This window comes from Phycodurus eques, unplaced genomic scaffold (assembly GCF_024500275.1).
Source record: "Phycodurus eques isolate BA_2022a unplaced genomic scaffold, UOR_Pequ_1.1 contig_24, whole genome shotgun sequence".
NCBI lineage: Eukaryota > Metazoa > Chordata > Actinopteri > Syngnathiformes > Syngnathidae > Phycodurus > Phycodurus eques.
In genome coordinates this window covers 98526-108103 of record NW_026904021.1, presented here as the reverse complement: position 1 = coordinate 108103, position 9578 = coordinate 98526, and the positions used below count along the sequence as shown (strand labels likewise).

General features: G+C 46.5%; 1 non-coding gene across 1 annotated transcript; it reads right to left on the bottom strand.

The window, feature by feature from the left end:
* Positions 1-8913: 8913 nt before the first annotated feature.
* trnal-cag (transfer RNA leucine (anticodon CAG)) lies at positions 8914-8995 on the bottom strand. The gene has a single exon. It is a non-coding gene; the product is annotated as a tRNA-Leu (tRNA).
* Between the last annotated feature and the right edge of the window lie 583 nt (positions 8996-9578).

The following is a 9578-nucleotide window of genomic DNA, read 5'->3' as shown; positions in this document are numbered from 1 at the left end:
GGAATGGTATGTTAGTTTCTTTCCTTTCTCTGGAGCTGTTTTTCAATGCAATCCAATGTTTGACACCAGTCGTTTCTCTCTCCTATCCAATGTTTTGCAACAATGAATTGAATCGGCTAATTTGTCAGTAAGATAACTCAAACATAAGCACTGACTTGTGTTCTTAAAGCAGTAAGTGCTACTTGTTGGGGTAGTTCTTATGGCTTTCATACTACGTTTGATAAATGTCAATGATCTCCAATTATGATCACCTCATGTAGCATCGTTGGCCATTTTAGAGTTGCCTCTAGCAAGAGATTTTCAGCATCCATTTGTGGTCACATTCTTTTCTCACTCCAGATTTGTCATGAACACAACCCAGAACAAATTACTGACTTGAATTTTTCCTGCAGGAAGTGCTTTTTTGTTGGGGTAGTTTGGAATGGTATGTTAGTTTCTTTCATTTTTCTGGAGCTGTTTTCCAATACAATCCAATGTTTGACAACGATCGCTTCTCTCTCCGATCCAATGTTTTGCAACAATGAATTGAATCGCCTAATTTGTCAGCAAGATTACTCAAACATAAGCACAGACTTTTTCTGAAAGCAGTAAGTGCTACTTGTTGGGGTAGTTCTTATGGCTTTCATACTACATTTGGTAAATGTCAATGACCTCAAAGTATGATCACCTCATATAGAATCGTTGATCATTTTACTGTTCGACGTGCTTTTCTCTTTTGACTTGCCACGAGCATGAGATTTTCAGCATCCATTTGTGGTCGCATTCTTTTCTCACTCTAGATTTGTCATGAACAAATCGCAAACAAATGCACTGACTTGAAATTTCTGTGCAGTAAGTGCTTTTTGTAGGGGTTGTGTTAAATGGCATGTTTCGAAGATTCTTTCGTTATTCTGGAGGTGTTTTTCTGTGCAGTCGTGTTTGACAGCAACCAAGATGAATGGGCGAATTTGTCATCAAGATTACTCAAACAGAAGCACTGACTTGTGTTCTTAAAGCAGTAAGTGCTACTTGTTGGGGTAGTGTTGCTGCACCCAAATCTGGTGCTGCCCATTTTAGCAGTAAGTGCTACTTGTTGTGGCAGTTTTGCTGTGCCAAGATCTGGTCCTGCTTGTTCACAAATTGTCAGCACTCAATCCCCAGTTGAGTTTGTCATGAGGTTGAGGATGTCATTTTCATTACCAGTACATGAGCAAGGGCTAAATGTTGTATTCACTGATTGCTACTTGTTTGCTGCTTTTGCATGACTGACACATTTTGAGAAATGCTGATGAAGTCCTATTGTGATGACTTCTCAAATGGAAACATCCATGTTTTATGTTTTCATAAGTGCTTCTTTTTGGGGTTATCTCGGTTGTTAGTTTCCGGCAGACAACTCATACCGGTGATAACGATCACAGGAGTTGAAAACGACGATAGCCCATTCATCAAATAGGTAGAACTGCAACACATTCCTAACATCCATACATCTCATATAGAGTCGTTGGCATGAAAGACGGATTTGAATTGCAATGGCTGATATAAATTTGCTTTGCTTTAAATCTGAGATGTGTCAAGAGTGAATTTGTTCAGAATATAGGGACCGATATGGGTCGGGGCCTAAAAATATTTACGACTCTTACAAAATCTCCACGTGTGGAAGCCAACGTCTCCCCCAGTCATGACGTCGTGAATTGTGACGTGAAACAGAAAGTAGCCGATCAAATAGCGCTCTGACTCAGGAACAAGGAAACAACTGCAAATGAAAACAAACTTCTTACCCGATGTCATGTTTTTTTTGGGTGGGTTGCCCAGACAGCAAAAAGTATTTTCGAAAGCAAGTCCCTTATGGCGGCACGGAGGCCGACTGGTTGGAGCGTCTGTGTCACAGTTCTGAGGTCAGGGGTTCAATCCCCTACTACGCTTGTGTGGAGTTTGCATGTTCTCCCCGTGCCTTCGTGGGTTTTCTCCGGGCACTTCGGTTTCCTCCCACATCCAAAAAAATGCATGGTAGGTTGATTGAAGACTCTAAATTGCCCGTAGGTGTGAATGTGAGTGCGAATGGTTGTTTGTTTATATGTGCCCTGCGATTGGCTGGCAACAGGTTCAGGGTGTACCCCGCCTCCTGCCCGATGATAGCTGGGATAGGCTCCAGCACTCCCGCAACCCTTGTGAGGGTAAGCGGCTCAGAAAATTGATGGATGGATGAAAGTCCCTTATGGATGACATCGCCATTCTACAGATTTGTTTCCAGACCCGTGGTGGAACAGAATCCTTATGTATGTTGTTTTGCATTACAGATTATTGGAGCACACAACATGACAGAAATTGTTAAAGGGTTGATTTTTTTATGTTCAACCGTGGGGTCTGTAGCAGATGGAAACTCTTTTAAGATTGGAAAAATCCTTTTGTGTGTCCCGGGCCTTAGGAAGTAGAATTGTCGATCGAGGTGTGTGTTGGAGGAAATGTAGGTGTGGAAGTGTATCTGTGTCACCAGATTCTCAATTTGATTAACACTTTTTTTTTTCACACTCAATTTGAATTTTACTTTTAACATCAAAATATCCAATCCAAACATTTCAGCTTCAAATATTCAGCTGCTCCATTTCAGAAGCAAATTCAACTTGCTGGCAGAAAAGGCTGTCAAAATGGCAAAAAATATAATAATAATAATCCATCCATCCATTTTCTGAGCCGCTTCTCCTCACTCGGGCCACGGGCGTGCTGGAGCCTATCCCAGCTATCATCGGGCAGGAGGCGGAGTATACCCTGAACTGGTTGCCAGCCAATCGCAGGGCACATACAAACAAACAACCATTCAGAATCAGAATCAGAATCATCTTTATTTGCCAAGTATGTCCAAAACACACAAGGAATTTGTCTCCGGTAGTTGGAGCCACTCTAGTACAACAGACAGTCAATTTACAGAACACTTTGGAGAGATAAAGACATTGACAAAAAACAACTGTGCAAAAAGATGCAGAGTCCTCTAGCACTTAGAGCAGTTCGAATGACGAATATTGCAATAGTCCGGTGCAGTGACCATTGTGCAAAGGGCGCTGAGACTTCAAGGAGTGTATGCGGTTTAAAGTGACGAGTCGTGCGATCATCTGGGACAATGATGGTTGTGCAAATGAGGAGTATCTGTAACATACTCCTCAATCAGTGTGCAAATGGAGCAGATGCTACTCTGGCATGAGTGGCCAGTATATGCAAATAGTGCAGCATGGCGAGACAACTACAGTGAGTGCACGAGTAATACATAATTGGCCCCACAGAAATGTGACAACGAACTCAAGTCAAAAAATTTCCAGCTTGTTGTAATGGAATTATAGATTAGGTGTTTAAGAAGTCGATCGCAAGAGGGAAGAAGCTGTTGGAATGTCTACTAGTTCTAGTTTGCGTTGATCGGTAGCGCCTACCTCAGGGAAGGAGCTGGAAGAGCTGGTGACCGGGGTGCAGACGGTCCGAGAGGATTTTGCACGCCCTTGTCTTAGTTCTGGCAGCGTGCAAGTCCTCAATGGTGGGTAGGGGGGTACTGACAATCCTTTCAGCAGTTTTGATTGTCCGTTGCAGTCGGAGTTTGTCCTTTTTTGTAGCAGCACCAAACCAGACTGTGATGGAAGAACACAGGACTGATTCGATGACCGCTGTGTAGAACTGTCTCAGCAGCTCAGGTGGCAGGCCGTGCTTTCTCAGAGGCCGCAGGAAGTACATCCTCTGGGCCTTTTTGAGGATGGAGTTGATGTTGGTCGCCCACTTCAGGTCCTGAGAGATTGTAATTCCCAGGAACTTGAAGGTCTCGACGGTTGACACAAGGCAGCTGGACAATGTGAGGGGCAGCTGTGGCGAAGGATGCCTCCTGAAGTCCACGATCATCTCTACAGTCTTGAGCGTGTTCAGGTCCAGGTTGTGTCGGCCGCACCACAGCTCCAGCCGCTCCGCTTCCTGTCGACTCGTCACCGTCCTTGATGAGGCCGATGACAGTGGTGTCATCTGCAAACTTCAGGAGCTTGACAGTCAGGTTCACTGAGGTGCAGTCACACATACACATACATATGTGTTTCCAAGATGGCGCCTACCAGTGTGGTCGCCTTCGTAACGCGCTCTCCAGTATTGTCTTTGTTTTTGTGTTTTTCGTCCATCTTTGGAGACCTTATACGACTCACTTACACAAGGGGAGACCTGCTAACCATCAAGGAGGCGACTCCTTGCACTCACATTCACACCTAAGGGTAATTTAGAGTAGTCAATTAACCAACCATGCATGTTTTTGGGATGTGGGAGGAATCCAGAGTGCCCGGAGAAAACCCACGCAGGCACGGGAGAACATGCAAACTCCACACAGGCGGGGCAGGGGATTGAACCCGGGTCCTCAGAACTGTGAGGCTGACGCTCTAACCAGTCGGGCCACCGTGCCACCTACTACTACTACTACTACTACTACTACTACTACTACTACTACTACTACTACTACTACTACTAATAATAATAATAATAATAATAATAATAATAATAATAATAATAATAAATGCTATTTTATTCTGCACGCACATGCAAACATAAAGGATCGTAAATAACAATTTTCTACGCACAAATGAGGTATCAAAAGTTGCGTCTCGGCCACTCTTTAATCAGACCTTTAATCAGATGATATTGGAGTGTTTGGAAAACAATTCAGTAAATATTTTGAAAACGGAAGCTTAAAAAGACACACAAAGACGCCGTCCGGAAGTCGTTCTCCATGGCCTCACCAAACTCCACCCATGCCCGAATGTTTGCCTCAGCATCCACCAAAGCCGCATTTCGCTTGGCCAGCCGATACCGATCAGCTGCCTCAGGAGTCCCACAGTCCAAAAAGGCCTGACAGGCCTTCTTCAGCTTGACGGCATCCCTCACCGCTGGTTTTTACCAACGGGTTCGGGGATTGCCGCCACGACAGGCATCGACTACCTTACGGCCACAGCTTCGGTCGGCTGCCTCGGCAATAGAGGCGCGGAACATGGGCCACTCGGACTCAATTTCGCCCGCCTCCCCCAGGACATGGGTGAAGTTCTGCCGGAGGTGGGAGTTGAAACTCCTTCTGACAGGGGATTCTGCCAGACGTTCCCAGCAGACCCTCACAATACGTTTGGGCCTGCCACGTCGGACCGGCATCTTCCCCACCATCGGAGCTAACTCACCACCAGGTTGTGATCAGTTAACAGCTCAGCGCCGCGCTTCACCCGAGTGTCCAAGACATGCGGCCGTAAGTCCGATGACACGACCACAAAGTCTATCATCGAACGGCGACCGAGGGTGTCCTGGTGCCAAGTGCACTTGTTGACACCCTTATGCTTGAACATGGTGTTTGTTATGGACAATCCATGGTGAGCACAGAAGTCCAATAACAGAACAACACTCGGGTTCTGATCGGGGGGGGGGCGTTCTTCCCAATCACGCCCTTCCAGGTCTCACTGTCATTGCCCACGTGAGCATTGAAGTCCCCCAGCAGAACAATGGAGTCACCAGCGTGAGCGCTTCCAGCACCCCCTCTAAGGACTCCAAAAAGGGTGGGTGATCTGAACTGCTGTTTGGTGGATGCTGTGTTTCACACAGCATGCATGTTCAGGACCCATCCCCCCACCCGAAGGCGGAGGGAGGCTACCCTCTCGTCCACCGGGGTGAACCCCAACGTACAGGCGCTGAGCCGGGGGGCAATAAGTATATCCACACCTGCTCAGCGCCTCTCACCGTGGGCAACTCCAGAGTGGAAGAGAGTCCAACCCCTCTCGATAGGACTGGTAGCAGAGCCGAAGCTGTGCGTGGAGGCGAGTCCGACTACATCGAGTCGGAACTTCTCAACCTCAGACACCAGCTCGGGCTCCTTCCCTGTCAGAGAGGTGACATTCTGTGGCAGCCGTGGCCCATGGTTAGGATCATCGCCTGCCACCGTGGGGCCCCCTGGCCCCTGCTCCAGTGTGTTCCACTAACATGTGTATATGTTCACTGTGATGGGTTAAATGCAGAGAACAAATTTCGTGTCCATGCATGCATGTTCATCACAATAAAAGGTGATTCGTCTTCATCTGGAGCCACCGTCTGTAGCCGGGGATTGGATCGCCAAGGTCCCCGCCTGCGGCCACCGCCTGTGGCCACCGCCCAGCTCACACTGCACCACGACCCCTATGGCCCCTCCCTCAGGTGGTGACCCCATGGAAACGTTACCCTTTCAGGCTGTGCCCGGCCCATGGGGCCCGGCCACCATGCGCTCGCCTTCATCACCCACCTCCAGGCCTGGCTCCAGAGAGGGGCCCCAGTGACCCGCGTCCAGGCAAGGGAAACCTTGATCCATATATTTTGTTCGTCATAGGGTTTTTGGAGCCGTGCTTTGTCTGGTCCCTCACCGAGGACCTGTTTGCCATGGGTGACCCTACCAGGGGCGTGAAGCCCCAGACAACTTAGCTCCTTGGATCATTGGGACACACAAACCCCTCCACCGCAATAAGGTGACGGCTCAAGGAGAGGGGATGCCTTGTTTCCCAATAATTTAGTGATGTCCATATCAAATAAATGAATGATTGATTGAACTAGACTGTCAAGAAGCTGTGACCATTCGTGGTAAACTCGAAAGTGCGCGGTATATGTGATCATAATAAAATACGCTTCCAACAATAAGAGGAACTCAATTTACTTCTATCTCAAATCCATTTTCCCCATTGAAAAGAATTGAATTGCTTTTAAAGCCCAAAAAATGGCATGTAAATTCAACACACCACAGAGAAGGAAGCATCTCATTTGTGTCAAAGGCCTGGGGTGTTCAAGGGTTTTTCCACCAAAATTACAAAGAGTTGTTCCCTTTATTCCGTTTACCTTTCCAGATACAGGTCTACAGATCAGATTTTACACCGAGATTCAGTACTGTATTTCGTATGTACCACTTTCGAAGCAATTCTGGCAACTCTCTCTTCATAACGTATCTTCTGAAACTCGGATCTGGGGTTGTTCTCGTAATATACAATTCTAAAGGTGACCACACAGAAAATTCACAGAATTGTGATTTTGTAACATGAATCTGGAACAGTACTTGAACGTAATTGTTGTGCTGTCTGTTAAGTCGCAGTGTCATGTGTGAGGGTGGTGAAGCAACCAAGCAAAAGTATTTTTCTTTTGATCGTTCTCAATCTGTCCCGTCTTTTGCCAAGTCAGAACATTTGATCTGCGAGCACGCAGAGCCGCAACAGTCACAGGACACCTTCCTGTCAGGTGATGCACCGATATGAGGGGACTGTGAAAAGAATGCAGAGTGCACTGGGGGTGATATATATATATATATATATATATATATATATATATATATTTAAATTATCACGTGATACAGCACAATGTTATCACATCAGTGCTTTTAATTGGCTCGAGGCTAAGGATACAAAGGTATGGATTTTTAAATGATACGTAATTATTGCACATTATTGTGTGTCCCCAAAGCCACGGTTTATGAACCCGAACCACTTCTGAGGAATACATTACAGTGGAGTGAATGGAAGTATAAATCGGAGTAGATTAGGTAGAGTAAATTTAATCAGAATCAGCAGAATCAAAATCAGAATCATCTTTTTTTGTCGAGTATGTCAAAAACACAAGGAATTTGTCTCTGGGAGTTGGAGCCGCACGAGTGCGACAACGGACAGCCATTTGACAGAAAATGCATTCGAGAGCATTGGAATGTAGTCAAAGTGCAGGAGACACCATACCAAACATTGATGGTTCAGTGGTAGAGTTCTCACCTGCCACGCGGGGGGCCTGGGTCCGATTCCCGGCCAATGCAGCTTGACAGTTGTGTGTATATTCATCTCTATTTGAGGTAAAGTGAGTACAAACTCCTTCTGCTTGCAAAACACACATTTTCCCCTCCCGGCACTGGACTTCCGAGGACAGGAACCAAGTGTTTGTTTGTCACATCTTGTCAAAACTGGGTCATATGCGTAGACTTTGCGAACATAGTTCACCAACTTGGCGCGCTGGGCCATCCTCACAAATATCCCTTGTGTTGTTTCGTGGCAGTGTTGGGCAGAAACAATGATAACACCCAAGTTGTACCAATTTCTGTTGGACTGGAAAGCCAAGGAGAGGAAACAGACAGTTTTTGTAAGTCTAATCACACAAGAAGCAGAATTTCAACCCGCATACCCGTAGATCTTACAACCTGAATGGAGTTGCTTGGACTGCTCAGCCACTCCGACAGACTTCGATTGTGTTGTTTTTCATTGCATCATAGTTTTCTGATGTTTATATGCATGCCATTGGCCTCTGACTTACTGACTCAATACTCATCTGAAATGTAGGAATCCAAGTCAAGAGCATGAGAATGAAGACAAAGTCTGTTGACAGAACATTTGCCACTCAGACTTAATGTCCCCTGCTTCCCCCGGGACATGGACAAAGTTTTGCCGGAGGTGGGAGTTGAAGCTCCTTCTGACTGTGGAGTCTGCCAGACATTACGAGCACACCCTCACAATACGTAATTCTCTTTCAGGTCGAACTGACATCTGCCCCCAACATCGAAGCAAACACACCACCCAGTGGGAATCAGATTGCAGCTCCGCCCCTCTTTTGACCCGAGTGTCCAAGAAATGCGGCAGCAAGCCTGATGACATGACCACAAAGTTGATCATTAAACTGCGGCTTTTGGTTGTCCTGGTGTCAAGTGCTCATCTGGAAACCCTTATGTGTGAAGATGGTTTTCAATATTGACAGTCTGTGACGAGCACATTATTCCTATAAGTTAGCAAGACTCGCGCTCAGATCGGGGAGGGGTGAGGAGGGGTTCACCTTTATCACGCCCTTCCGGGTCACATTGTCACTCACCATGTGAGCATTGAATTCCCCCAGCAGAGGCGCACTCACAAAAAGGAAAAGAACAACACAATGGACACATTGTCTTTATACACTAAACACTGTCAGGAGTGGGATTTGAACCCACGCCTCCACAAAGACTGCAACCTGAACGCAGCACCTTGGACCGCTCGGCCATCCCGACAGTAGTATGTTGTGTTGTTTAGAAGGAACAAAGGGTCCGGGTCTTTATTCACCCCAGGGGGTCTGCTCATCCGGTGAGCGACCCGTTCGAGAGCATTGGAATGTCGTCAAAGTGCAGGATCCACCATACCAAGCATTGGTGGTTCAGTGGTAGAATTCTCGCCTGCCACGCAGGAGGCCTGGGTCTGAATCTGGGCCAATACAGCTTGACTGTTTTGTGTATATTAAGCTCTATTTGAGGTAAATGAGTACAAACTCCCTCTGCTTGCAAAACACACATTTCCCCCTACCGGTACTGGACTACCGAGGACAGGAACCAAGTGTTTGTTGGTCATATGCGTCGACTTTGCGAATGTAATTCACCAACTTGGTGCGCATGGCAAAAATTTGTAGATTACGCGAGGGACCTCTTCTGAATTTTTCTTAAACCCCAGTGTGAACACTGGACATTACTGGAGTGCTGTCATAACACTGCCCAATACAGGCAGTGTAATCAATGTTATATTTACTGAGAGTCTTTGATCATAGCAAAAAGGTGACTGTGTCTAAACCATCATCTGGCGTGAAATGGAGAAATCCTTCCA